This window comes from Pundamilia nyererei, unplaced genomic scaffold (genome assembly GCF_000239375.1).
Source record: "Pundamilia nyererei isolate P.nyererei 1_Seehausen unplaced genomic scaffold, PunNye1.0 scaffold00050, whole genome shotgun sequence".
NCBI lineage: Eukaryota > Metazoa > Chordata > Actinopteri > Cichliformes > Cichlidae > Pundamilia > Pundamilia nyererei.
Window position 1 is genome coordinate 2,516,906 of NW_005187451.1, and position 15,081 is coordinate 2,531,986.

At 41.6% G+C, this 15,081-nt stretch overlaps 1 protein-coding gene across 3 annotated transcripts in view; it reads left to right on the plus strand.

Annotated features, from left to right (window-relative positions):
- The window catches only part of rabgap1l (RAB GTPase activating protein 1-like), a 94,400-nt gene that overhangs the window by 33,184 nt on the left and 46,135 nt on the right, over window positions 1–15,081 (plus strand). The gene's annotated exons all lie outside the window — the stretch shown is intronic.

Sequence of the window (15,081 nt, forward strand, 5' to 3'; positions counted from 1 at the left end):
TTGTAGGAAAAGTGTATTTTATCTTGAGAATAATTGCCATCACGTGGTCATGCTGCACTTTTTAAAAACATTTCACGTACCATGTGAAACTTTACACATCCGAGGATACGTCGTCACTGCGCTTAGCTTTTTCTTTAAGCTCAAGAGGGTCGAAAATGGGTCGTTTCATAACTTTATCAGCGTTGATGTGATTTCTAACTTCCATGTTCTGCTCTTTGATATCTACATTTCTAGAAATGTCCAAGTGAACTCACTCCAACAGCCATACGATCTGGCATATATGAGGTATAACAGTAGGGACTGTGTCAAATACTAGACTTAAAATATTCGATATATATATATATATATATATTTTATTTTGATAGCTTGTGTTTTTGTATTCACTTTGGGAGCGTATTAGTCGGGTAGTAGATGAAATTATTATGACCTGTAAAATCTTCAATGTGGTGACAAACAATAACACGAAAGCAAAACTCTGTAATGACATAAAATAGAGCAGTTGTCAAAAAGTTTAAGAACATTTAAAGTGGAGATCACAGTTGCTGGTATGAAGATGCACACGTGCTCATGCCTTTGTAGGCTTAATGTAGCAGGTCATGTGAAACGTGGTCCTGGCACGAGGCTTCAGTCAAAGTGCCGAGTGTTTAATAATTTGTGTGTCTGTGTCACACTGACCAAACTGAAGTGGTATTAAAAAATCAGAAGTGTTATGTCACCTTCCTTTTAAGTGCTTTGATAGAAGCTTTTAGTCAAAAGTGTTTAAAGGAAATATTATATATTTATTTAATTTATGTTTGAATCTTTATACAATATACTGCATATGAGTATGTAGTGCGTGTATCTGTTGTTGCTGTACAGCCAAAATAAGTTCTGGCAGGTGTTGTGGACCCGTTTTCGTTAACTCACCTAGGCTGATGTTTGAGTAGGAGGCGAGTGTGTTAAATTGCACAGTATCTATTTTTTTAATTTGAAATTTTGTCAAAAGGTTTTTGCTGTTGCTGCCAACCTAATAAAGGTGAAAATAGTAGACATTGCTTTTGGACAGTGTGTGTGTTTCTGTGTATCGGTAGCTGCATTCACACCCTGCTGAGAGTAGTCGTCATATTTTCTCTGCTCAAAATGTTGCAGAAAGTGGAAACATGGGTTTTTACTTTGGCCGAATCATGTGATTAGCTCACACCTGCCTCAGCAAACATGGGCGACGCTTTGATGTACAAGTCGTTTTTGAAATGTTCTCAATGTGTAATAGAAAGGAAGCCGTGCACATTTATAAATGACATAAATCCAGGACCAGAGGAGGGACAATAAATCTACATCTCGTCTTCTGACTCCTTGCAGAGAAAGAATGGAATGAAAATTGCGACCTAGTGCAACACGAGTGACTCTCATCACTTCTGTAATGATGGTATATCAGCTTAAGCTCTGAGGTTGGATCCCTCTTAGTTACACATGTGCTGATCCTTTTGACGCAGGCAGTCAGTACTGATACACCTGTGTGTACATATGGATACAGCATATCCAGCCCAAAGTTATATCTTTAGGCTACACAGCAAACGCAGTAAATGACAAACAGATGAGGTAAAGAGTCATCTGTCTGACCTCTTTATTCTCCCGACTGATCTCTGCCACAGACTAGTCGTTCTTTTACTGGATAAAACTCCTTCACGTGCTCTGTTGGTGTGAACAGATTTCATATGATAAAGTTGTCTGTCTTAAATCAGCCTTTCAGAGTTATTATGCTTTTAGACTGCGAGTGAGTCTCACCAGCCATAAACCCTGTGTCATCACCTAGTGGACGGAGAAGCAGGAGGAGACGGAGAGCTTTCTGGAAAAAGTCTTGCCAAAGCAGCCGACTGAGAGGAATAACCGATTCGGTTGGGTCCAATGAGAAGTGCTCAGATTACATTTATATTACAAGTAATGAACCAAATATAGTTACCGCATAGAGGCAAACTGCCGCATCCAAACTGACAGTCAAGCCGTGAGCAGCTTCCCAGTCCAGGCCCACTTGATGTTCACGGCCAATGCTATATCAGGAATTCCCTTTTATTTCCACAAATGGTAGCACTTGCCTCACGTCCTCGTTCCCTTTCCATCCTGCCACTCTGCTTCTTCCGTCCCGATTGAGAAAGGACCACCTGACCCTCTTTTGAGGTGGGGAAGTCATAATTGGAGGGGAAACCAGTTCCTGTCTCTGTGCGCTAATAGCGGAGCCTCGCGGCAGTCACCAAAAGCCTTTGATGGCACAAGGAGGGGCACACTTAGACACCCACACACCAACACTCGCTCATACATCTTGTATTGCCTCCATTTCTCTTTGAAAACATGAGATCCAGCTGATAGATGACAGCTAGTCATAGCCAGCTATAGCAGTCCTCAAACTGTAATTCATCCAGTGGGAGGTTAAACCCACATCATTATTGGATTTGTTGTCATTTGGGGGGCCAATCAAGATTCAGTCCATCAATAGTTAATCTCAAATATTTGACTAAATTATTTTTTTAAAAGTTATCTGAAGGGAAGCTAATAACCGAGGACATCCATACAATGCTTCATGGCAGTCCGTCTACCTGAATCGTTTCAGCTGCAATGACTGCTTGATTGTGTCACTCCTCCGGTGCTCTCATAGCTTCCTAAAATGGTTTTCTTGATACAGATTTTCTAAAGAGAAAATTTTAATAATAGAATAATAAGGTAAAAATATGCCGTCCCGTACTCTTCCAAACCACAGTAAAGACTACGGTGAACTCCTGTGATGTGCAGAGAGGTGCGGGCTTGGTAACCGCCACGCTTGAGAACATGTCCTTTAACTCTAACACAGATTAACTGTGAACCAAAGGAAATAAAAGATCCCCCCGTGATTCAGGTGCTTGTAGAACTACCTTTAGCAGCAATAACGTGAAGTAGGGTTGGGCGATATGTAAAAAATCGCCGACAATCATCAGTCGAGTAATCGACGATGGGCGATGTATTTGTGCATGCGCAGACTTTTTGATGGGCGGAGCAATGTAATCATGCACGTTCTGATTTACAACAAGCACTTGGGCGCACTCTGAGGAGGGGGCACTTGCTCGCAGATGAAAGAGGGTGCTGTTAAAACAGCGCTAATATTATTTTCTGTTGACTGCTTCTATTAGCTCCGTCATTATTAGCAAACTTACTCGTGGGCAAATGAATAAATCGCCCCCTGTAAACACGATCGCCGGTGGGCTCAGCCTATCATCGATAGTCGATATATTCATCCAATCGCCCAACCTTCACGTGAAGTGCTGCGGACTGGACTTTGACACACCTTCAAACATCTTCAAATCATCAGATCTCCACCAACAGCTGGCGTGAGGTGTTTATGCTGTTTGATTTTCACCAAAAGCGGTGCTGTGCATTATGGACAAACAAAGTTTTGTGGTTTGTTAAGAACTTAGCAAAGCTGAGCCATGCTGCCGTGTTCTTCTAGTGTGGACGCTCTTTGCTGGCAACTCTTCCAAACAAGTCACAGTTGTTCAGGCTTTTTTCTAACTATACTGTCGCAAACTTTAACTTTTAACACGCTAACTGAGGCCTGCAAGCTTGTTGCAGCTGCTGCCTCTTAATTCCTGTGGAAGCAGTGAGGGTGGCCTGAGTTTCTTCAGTCATATCGAGGACAACGCTGATATATTAGAAAGCATCTGCAGCAGTGACGACATACGAGTGCCTCTCCGGTGAACGCGCGTTTGAGGACGTGACATTTAATCAGAGTATTTATGTAATTGTCATGGTGACAAAATGGTCAGTGGTTCAGTTCTCACAGAGGACCTGATTCTTGTCCAAGTGCTCCAGAGCAATAAACAGAACACTTAGCTACCCACTCGTTGCAGAGTGCGCTGGATGGGAACATTGGAAATGTCTAAAATGTGGACTCACCAGCACTCTTCATCCGATGCTTTTAAGTTCACAATTCGATTCCACCTTTGGACCCGGCGAGTGCCACAGGTACACTTTTGTCCATCAGTTGATTCTTTGCTGAGAGCTTTCTCTTCCATCTCGTTTGAGTGCTTTGAGTTTCCCTGCATTGGTTTCACTGGATGAAAGTAACGATCAGCATTTCTGCAGGTTTTTTTCCACCTTTTGTATCTTAAAATCTCACCTTAGCCTTGAGCACCTGTTTATATTTGTGTGTCTGTAATGGATCTGTGACGTGTATACTCATGCATGTATAATACCGATTAGTAATCATTTTAAAGCTTGATAACTTTATACTGGTTAAGAAATTCAAAACAAGTTTTTACATTTTTTCAGAGAAGAAAATGTATCAATTTGTAACCAATAAAAAGCGATTGTTACATTAAATGGAGGCTTTCTGTAAAACATGCTAACATCTAGATGAATTCTCAACTTTGGAAAAAGGATTAAAGATTTGAACAAAAACTAGGGACACTTTATTAACCACTGAATAAAAATGATAACTGATCTGATAAATACACATTAGAGTTCATTTTTATTAATTTAGTTAAATTGTTACTGTTGCAAAAATGCGAGCTAATTAAAAGTTTAGTTTTCAGATTGCTGTTTGTCAACGACAGTTTATGTTGAACTTGAACGATATTTAAAACGTTGGTACTGTTGTCGCCGACATCGCCAGACAGCTGCCGCTCTCACCGCAGAAACTCTCTTCCTGTTTCAAGTGGATTTTATTGTGACAGGACGGAGCTCGTTAAGTATCGGCGTTGGAAATGCTTTCATCCATTTGTCTTATTACTGCAACGCTAAACTAACATCTGAAGAGGTTTTAAGATTTCTTTTAATACATTCTAATTTAATTTGGCATAATTTCCACTAATATTCCTCTTTTAGCTGTTCAGACACACGAAGACAAACACCTTGACAGACAGCGGAGGACAAACCTGTTTTATTGTTGCCCTCCCTGCAGACCTCAGACACTGAAGCTCTGCCAGAAAACCACTGCCAGCTTCTTTAATTCTCTCTCGAGGCATTTTATCTGAATCAAATACCATAAGCCAGTCAAACTACTCCCTTGGGCCCTCGGCATATTCCTACTCAGACCTGCAGACTTTCCCTGTGTGTCTGAGAGCCTTATCTGGACAACAGGACTGGTTGTGTTGGGCAGGTTAGTAGCGAGAGGCAGCTCGTCTCAAACCATCATTAACACGACACATAGCTTCTCTGCTTTTGTAACCAAATTGTAACTGTGTACGTTTTTTTATGCTACACAATTAATAATGAGTAAATATTAAGCTAAAAGTCAGATGTTGTGACAGATGGCCTGCGCAGACGTTTTACCAGCTCTGGTTTTCGCTTGTCTCTGGTGTGTGAGGAAGCACAAAAAGCTCAGATATAATCAAACTGGTTTGCCAGTATTTGTTTGAAGTATGAGCCTGGAGCACTGGGAATGGCACAGGACATGTTAACCTTCATCTTGGTACTCCCTGGATAAACTGTGGGTCAGATTGTCATGTCTCTGTCTTGGTGTTATACAGCCTCTAACATAACACATGGAAAGGTGCGTACTATAAATGCAGGGGCAAGAAATCACACTACTCGATGTGAAACAAGTGTCTATCTTCTTTCATGGACCCACTAAGTGTTTGACCCACTATGCCACCTCTATCATCCCCCGGGGGTCTTATGTCCCCACATAAGAGGTTCAGCTGTCCTACAGTGAAAATGACAACACACAGAAAATGTCAGATACCTGGGGGATGCACCGAGCTCTCAGTGATGCAGTGTGAGAGGTAGAGAGAGGTGCGTGTCATCAGAGGGGCGGCATCACCTACCAAATCTGTTGTTTCTATACTAGAAACGTTCCAGGCAAAGTGCCACATGACACAAGGAAGTACAGCCAGCCACCTCTCACACATGGTGATCTGTTTACCCAGAATGCAGTTTGGTGGTTTTCACCTCTGCAAATAAAACGTCTAACATCTACATCGATGTTTTTGTCCCCTCCCAGTACTCTGTGCCTTTACTTGTTACAGTGTTGCTCCTGTGACGCGTTTCTAATGAAGCTGAAACATGTTTATCTGCCCTGAAAATGTCTGTTTTTCAGGCTTCAAAAAGGATGAAGAAGCAATATTTAGACATACAGACATACAGGGTAACTCGAAGAATTTTCATTGTATGAATTGTATTGTTTGTCTTCGTGAAACAAATTTCCCTAATGTTTATGTCTAGTTATTTATGGGTACAAAAAAAATTACCAGGTTGGTTTGTTGCAGAGTGCCCCCTGCTGGACACTCGTATGATGTTGAAGGGTGTTTCTGCCGTCTGTTTTTCATATTTTCCATTATATTTTTTTTATTTATTGGATGATGAATGAAAATGATTTAACTGGCTAATATCTCTGCAAGTCTCATTTGCATGGCGTCATAAATCTAAAGTGTTTATCCAGGATAACTCAGGTGCTTGTGACAGATCAGATCGTCTTTGAATGACCTTAGTGATTAAATGTTGTATTTCATAGTTTTGTATTACTACTGCAGTGTCTACAATTCCATAAAAAGAATAATAAACTGCCATTACAATTTGTTATTATACATTTTATTTATATATAGATCTATATAGGTAGATACAAACTATTAGACAAATTAAAGTCCTCTCATAGTATTATCATCGTATTATTTATTGTATTGTTTAATTACCTTTTATTCTGAAAGAGGGTGCTGTTAAAACAGCACTATTATTATATTTCGTTATTAGATATAAAAACAAACAACTATTTATTTATTTATTTATTACTTTAAAAAAAAATTCTGTTTCTTCATTACTTTGTCTTTTCGCTCTGGGACCGTGTGTACATAATTTCGTTCCACCTCATGTTCACATGTGATGCGAATGACAATAAAGCTCCTTGAATCCTGGTTCGGGAGCAGGAACCAGATTTTTTTTTAATTTTTAATCGTTCAACCAAAAAGCTGTTACGTGCGTCAAGTTCCAGTTGCTTTTATATTAAGGCAGCTAATGAGAGCACAAACAAGCAAAAGCTATTTTATTTGTTTATTTTTTAAATAAACTACGTTTTTGAAGTATTTCTTTATTCATAAAGAAAAAACATTAAAAAGACGTTGATGAAAAGTCCTAATGAGGGTAAATGAAACGGAGCTGCAGTTACAGCTGTGCCAGTTTAACTGTGAGGAAAATGAAATTTAGCGTGTGCGCGCACCATGCTCGGCTTATTGAAATGCAGAACCAGCCGCACCATTAAAATGCCACGGCAGCGATACAGACACAGATGAATCTGCAATCTGCCAGGCAGGCCAGCTGTTGCCCCTCCACCACCACCCACTGCCCACCCTCCAGGGAAGCCTCGAGAAACTTCCTCACCAGCAAGCAAGCACAAAGGCCTCAAGGGGAGCTGGGTTTTAATTACTGGGCTGTGTCCTCTGAATATCATATCTCACTGCATCACACGGAGGGAAACGAGGGCAAAAAAGTAATGAGGAGTGTTTGTGAAGCCAGGTACGTCCGCAGAGAGGCAGAGTCATTATTGTTTCCCGACGTCTGGCTGTGTTGTGACAAAGGGCCAATAATATGGTCTGTCTTTGCCTCGCTAACATGTACAATTAGCATCGCTCTTTGGAAGCTCTCGGATACAAAATCTCGGATTAATCAGGCATTTTGGGAGTTTCTTAAATTCATTTCATTCCCTTTGTAACATTTTGCGTTTTCCTCAAACCATAAGGAAGCTCAGTGGAAACAAATGGAAACCATTCTACATTCACAGCTAAAGAAAGAGCATCAGGCTTTATTCTGACCAGGCTTCCTGCAACCAAGAAATGGTCCCATCTTCCTTAATTAGAACAATACTTCTCATTTCATTAATACTAAAGAAGCTTTGCATGATTCAGAGTTAAAAATAATCCTGCTTATTTCATACTGGGCCTCAGTGTGTTTGATAGCTTTAGCTTCACCCTCTCTTTGCCTTCTCGCTGTAAACAGAAGGTTTGAACAGCAGGTGGGTGGGGCTGCTGTGAGGTGACATCACAGAGACCTGAGAGCAGAAAAAAAGCCTCGTGGTTCATATGGATTCACGTAGAAGTACAGTTTACTGCACGTGTTTACAGCAACAGCACGTCTTCTGCCCTGTTTTCAGTGCCGCTCCTTCATTGAAGAAGCTCCATCCAAAGATAGAGGCCAGCTAATATTGTGCCTGTCAGTCACTCAGATTGTCTCCCTGCTTAAGTCATTTCCTCTTCCCTTTATATCTGTGCTTTAGATTCTCCACGTTCTCCTTCTGTCTGGGTTTATGCTGTTAGTTTTCTCACTGCGTCTTATTCAGCTGCACAGTTTTCATCTAAAGATGTAAGTTAATAACAAATGAAATGGTGCCTCACAGTGAAACACATTTCTTTCAAGCAGTCTTGAGGCTCTGACTTCTTATGGACCGTAGTCTGATCGGTTCCAGGGTGCAGCTCTGCAACAGACGGGCTCTTTACCACACCATCCTGCTGCTTCATGCAGCAGCTGTTCCCTAATATGGTGCCGAATGCGCCGCTCCGACAGGGCAGCTCTTTCCTTTGTTGTCTCCTCGTCCCCGTTGGAGACGTCGCTGTCAAAGTCCATCAGATTTCTTTCAACGATCCTCCACCGTGGCTGGCAGAGCGTTAGGATGAGGCCTTCTGAGCACAGGATCGATTACTGGACAGTGTGCAGAGATGCTAACTGTTGGGCCCGCTGGTTTAGAGACTTATTCCCGTTAACGAAGGAATGTCTTTAATCATACAGTTAAAACCAAGACAAATTTAAGTACAGTGATGGCAACATTTAACAATTTGACTGTGTTTCTGTCTTTAGAGTCACGTGTTTGCTGTTAAGAGCCACGGTGAAACCAGCAGGGAGAGCATTTAATTACTGTTTAACTTTCACCATGATTGTACTTTGCAAGATTTCTGAGAGACATTGATTGATTTCATGTTCTGAATGTAGTCTCTAAACCGCGGTTGAGACCTGTGCGCCTCATTTTTCAGCTCTCAGTAACTCAGCTGTTGTCCAGTGTAACTGTCTTAGTTTGGCGTTTATGCCTGCGGACAGAAATAATAGATATTCAGTGCTGGAGTGCCAGGTTGGTGGTACGATCCTCTGCTTTTACCTACAGTCACCGTGTCTTGCTCACTAGCACACTGGGAACTTTAGTTTCTTATAAAAATGTTCTCTGATCTTCGTCAGTTTGAGTCACAACAAGACCAACACAAGCGCACTAAACTAACCGTTCTAGTTTATTTTGCCTTTACTGAACACACCAAGTAATCTATCACAGTCCAGGATGAGGAGAAAAGAGAAAGAAAACCTCCGAGTTCTCCTAAACCTTCTCAGTTTGCTTTCCCTCGGGCTCTGGATACCCTGCAGGCATTTAAGAAACAGTCACTTACATTTTCTCAAGAAGATTGTGCACAACTAATCTAACAAGAAAACGGGATTTTGTTTTCACGTAGCCAAATCGGACTCGTAGCTTTTTAATCAGACATTCCCAGAATTATTGATGAGCAGAAAGGAACGTCGTTCTAGTCCTTGTGTGTGTGACCGAGGTTGTTACTGAAGCCAGCGAGCCTGCACTGAAGTATGAAGGCTTTTGTTTTGTTCTTGAATGAAGGTCAGACTGGATTTTATGAGAAACTTTCATGTTTTATTATTAGTTATGCAAGAAATCGTGTTACAGTAACTGACTCTCACACACTGTGGTATAAATGCACACACACCTCACATCTACCTTTCAGTTTTATTCTGCACGTATGTAAATGATTTATGTCGACCTCGCCGATTGAGCCGATATCGATATAGTGCACCGCCTTGAAATTATTACATCTCCTTTAATGACTGTGCACCAAATACATCCAATATGTGCATATTTAAGGTAAATAAAATACAGTAAAAGGGTATAAATTCCATTTCTGACTTGCAGCCATCTTGTAGTTTTATTGTATAAATATGGAGGGATATTTACATTTGAATCTTTCTGTAATTATTCTCTGCACACATTTTCAGTTCACACGCAGCCTTCATAGCTGCTTCCAGCGCCACCTCTGATTGGCCAGGCTGTCACTTTAGGGCTTAGTGGGCTCTGAGTGTTCAGCTGTCTAAACCCAGCATATTTGGCTTCTGCCTCATCGGTTTAACAAAGCGTGGCTGCCTCTGAGTCGAGGGGTTCACCAGCCAGCACCCGTGGGCTCCTTCCACACCCGGGAGTTGCATAACACTGTCAGAAAAGGAGGGTTACTTGAGAGCTCGCTGCTCTGTAGAACGGTATAATAAGGATGGAGCTGCTTCTGAGATTCTGCATTTACATTTCTACATGTAAAGCATTTAACTGCCACTTTTATCCAAAGAGCCTGACAGTGTGAGAGCAGGTAGGTGGTTCATTATTTCGCTCAAGGACATTTTGACAGGATTTTGTGCCGTTGATGGACAGACTGACTCATGCTTCTGAAGCGAACTGTTGAAGTACTGACCTTGTCATTTTTATAGCCTTACTTCGCTTTGTTCTAACATGCCTCATGTTCAGAAATGATCCGAGGCTCCTCGGTGCCGCAGAAAACCCCACAAAGCCGATTGGTCTGTTCATGGGGCCACGTCGTTCGTTGGTGAGCGACTAATGGAGTCGCCGGCTTCTGCGCCGATGCCTTCCACGATAAGTTTGTTCATACTGTTGGGAAAAAATAATGTAGTTCTAGATCTAACTCAAGTGGCAGAGTAGGGTCCATTTTCTTGCATTGCGATATCAAATAAGCCGTGTTGACACACTCCTGAACGTTGCTACACGAGAGCTGTGTTTACTATAGTAGCTGCAGCTGAAGCAAACTCCTGCTGGGTCCTGCGTGAGAAAAGGCAACTCTGGGCAGTGTTTTCACTGATTGCTCTAACATCTGCCCACACACCTATATACTGTATTTTAGTGCCATTAAGACACTTGTTTGCAGTTATACATGTACAAATTTCAATGCAAGGATACAGACAGCATTCAGTCTTCAATCGAATAGACTCTCACGTTGCTTCCCAACATGTATAACATTATAAGTACGTAGCTCCAGAGCACAGCACACCCTTCTGCCTGATGCGGTGGAACCTTCCAGTGGAGCAGCATGACGGCATTTGTCAAGGTCACGACCCAGTATGCCTAAAGGTCCCCCGGCTTCATTCTTCCCCTCTGACGAGATGCGAGGGGAAGCCCAGACCAGGGAAGCTAACCTGTCAACCACATTTAAGACAAAGTGTGGTGTCAACTCGGTCACCCGGCTCCTGAATCAATAGTTTTCAACCATGGCAGGTGTTTGCTTATGTTACCTTCGAGTGTAAAATGAAGGCCCAGCTCCCATGGCTGTAATTAACATTTAAAACATCCCCCATTAAGCAGCTGCCCTTTTACTGCTTTGCTCCCTAAAGCCATAGAAGTAGTTAAGGATCAGTCATTAAAGTCTGCTCTTTTTTTTTCTTTTTTCATGTATCTTCATGTATTTGTTCTTTAACTACTACCTACCATCCCTTTTGCTCCAGTGACATTTTACTATACACAGAGTTAAACGATTATTTCACTTTTTCTCATATTTATAATCAGTTCGTTTAATGCTGATAACCACGTTGTTACCTGGGCAACATTCAAAACGACCACATTGTGTTCTGATTTATAATACATAAGTTCATTAGACTGATAAACCTGGTTCTGCAGGAGGTTTCTTCCTGTTAAAAGGGAGTTTTTCCTTCCTACTGTCGCCAAAGTGCTGCTCATAGAGGGTCATATCATATATCATATACCATATCAGAGAAGGTACTTTTTCATTTTTCACTGTTATTGGGCTGTTTCAGTGTCCACCTCTTTAGATGCAGGGCGATGCCTACAGAAGCAGAAAAATCCGTATTTATTAGTTTTTGGTTGCAGTCATAGAACCAAAATTATGAAGGAAAGCTATCGTCAGAAGTAGATACTCGAGGCTTAAAGGCCACGTTTGTGTTACAGTTCATCCGAAGCGCTGACAGTTTTTACAGGATGGACTAAAAACCCATTTAAAGTGCTTACAACTAAATTTGTGTATTAAATAATGATTTGAACACACTTGTTTTTATGTCACAGTTGAGCATGAAAGTGTGTTTCTCACAGAGAAAAGCCTCCAGAGCTGCTTCCATCAGTCAGCTTTGTGTGGCTAATGAAACGCTGGTGGATGTAGACAGATGTGGAGGTTGAGTGCAGGTTTGGACATATCAGCAGTTTTTATTTTTAGCCGTGCGTGTTAAGTAGGTAACCTGTTGGAGAGGTCTGAGTAATGGACTGTCTGCCCAACGAGCCCCCAGGCTGCGATTACAGAAGCCTGTTGTTCTTCTCCGGGTACTTGTATCGCTCCCCTCTCTTTAAACCTCTTTCTCGACTTCTGTCTCATCTGTCTCTGCTTGTTTATCCATCTTGATCGCTCCCCGTGCCGTTCTGCAGTGCTTTCTGCTTCTCCTGTTCTTCTCTCGTTAGTCTTTTCTCTTTTTGGTCTTGTTTTCTACCTTTAGTCAGCTTTAAACCCACCAAGGGGCACAAAAATGAAGCGTTGCATGGACACGGTAGTGTTGAATCAGGACATCAGGTCATGTGACGTCTGTTTTTGTTTTGTTTTGCGTGGTGTCAGAAGACGAGTCTGTTTGGTGGGTATTGTTTGCTGCTCTGACGACTGCCCCCCCCCCAATGATTACGCCTAAATTACTGCATTTCTGTTTTCAACAGGCTTTACTGATGAACTGACCACTTCAGGCTCACTAACTCTCTCCTGTGGAGCAGCTCACAAACTTGTGCATGTTCTGATTTCCCCAGAAATCCTTTCTTCTACCTGTTGTGTACACGAACATCTGCAGTCGCCTTCCTTTTTGGGTTACTGGAGGATTACCCGTGCCTAAGAATAGCTTTGACTTTTCTTCAGATGGTGCTCCCACCTTGGTCTTATCGCAGCCGCAGATCCTTCGTCCTACTGTTGCCCCTGTCTGGTAGCTAACAATCACTAGCAGCCTTCTGGATCCCCCTCATTGTCTTTTCTGTTCCTTCTCCTGTGGCAGCTGTAAAAAGATATTCGAGCTAAAGGCGCTTTGGATTGTGGCGATTGCGGTAGCGATGCTGTGCACTGCTTCTGTCCACGCTACACTCGTTGATAACGTCCAGCTCTCTGGTGACCTCGGATGACCCCGAGGTGCCAAAGTGTGCTGGGCTCTCTCCCATGTGGGGAAACACTTTGGGATTTTCCCCATTAAGCATAAAGCATGCCAGTGAAATACATAACAGGTATATAACCACAGAGTCACCCTGCTTATTGTTACGATTCTAGTTTCCTGGGAGGTTTGATGACCATTAATGTTTATGCTACTGTGAGGAATGAGTGGCCTTTCCTCATTGGCTGAGCCACAACTTTGCATTTCATAGAAAAGTAAACCGGCACATAAAGATGTGGACGGTCAGTATTGGAGAAAAGGTTTGTCTTGTATTTTTGCATAGTAACACCGTACTGCTGAAATAGCTTTGCACAGTTGCTCTCTGCACTGAAAATGACAGAAGATGACTCAAATATTTAGGTGGCCATGTGGAGGTGGAGAGGGATAGAAAAGCAAGGAAATGAGGTAGAAAAGAAGACAAAAGAGATCATAGAAAGCAGGAGGAAATAGAGAAAGCAATAGAAGCGAGGTTACAGTGTGAGATGAAGTGGAAAGTACAATATGGAAATAGAAAATGGGAGAAGATAAGCTTGAAAAGCGAACAAAGGAGGAAAGAATTCAAGGAGAGGAGGAAATTGGAGAGAAGAGGAAGAAAGGATATAAACAAGAAGGAAGGACATTAAGCTGCTTAGAGGACGTCCTGCCTTTTTTCTTTTTTTGGTGTTTTTTGAGTAATGAGGCTGTTAATTAGCAGAGGCATGCATGGTTTATTAAATCAAACTGTTTACAACTTTCACTGTCAAGCAGATTCCTGCTGGTCCATGATGATGCTGCAGTGGTAATTACAGTGTCATAAATGGGTTTATTAATCCTGATGGAGTAACTACGAAAATATTCCATTAATAATTATTTTAAAGGTTGTTTTTAACCAACGAAGTTGATGTCTAGTCTTTCTGTGACTGTACTTCAAGAAGACAGAGAAGGATTGCAGCATAAAAACACCAAGTTTCCTCACGCTGTTATTAATTTACCCATGTAATCTTAATGTGTTGACATAATTGGTTTAGGCTACACCAGGTCGAGGTATCAAACCTTCACAACTTTGCAGACGTTCCTAAAGAGCAGCATCGTTTTAAATATTTTTCCAGCCTGGTCTCATATCACACACCCCCTCCTCTACAGAGCTCATTAAAGCGTTACGCTCGGCTGTGCCAGCGGCTTCCATCAAACGCGTGTGTGGTTCATGTATGTTTGGGCATTTTCACTCATTTAACAGAAGACTGTTGTAGGATACGAGCCTCATAATAAGCAGACAGTTACGATTAGCTCATTGATGACTTTAATTTAGTGTTGTAGTTATAAATTCACTGTAATGTGGTGCGTAACTGTGTTTCTAGTGATTTTCCAACATTAGCCAACTCATTCTTTGTAGTGCATGACTTAAAGTCTGGCATGACTTTATTCTCTACATTTTAAATTGCAAAACAGAACGAACATTAAAAAACCATCTGCAGCTCAACAGCTGTATGAAGGTTTGACGCCCCGGGCGACTCGAGGCAGGAGCAAAATCTTTATATAAATAACTGTTTTTTTTATTGTAAACTATTATGGATGAAGTCTGATATTCGGCCCCTGGCCAGTGTTAAACCAAAGCCTTTGCATTTAGATAGTAATGCATCATAAATGTTATGATGACACTGCAAAACTCTGTTTGCTTTGTTTCGTTTAATGTTGTATCACCAGCTTAATGTGTAAGTTAGTCTGTAGGCACTACAGTACATCTGTTATGCTTGTTGAATCAGCAGCCATCATAAAAACCATCCTAACCAGTATAGAGAGCTGTGTAAATCAGCTCGCATTGTAGAAGACTGCTTTTCCTCTTTGAGGTACTTTCAATTCAATTCAATTTTTATTGAATTTATACAGCGCCAAATCACAACAGCAGTCGCCTCAAGGCGCTTTATATTGTACAGTAGA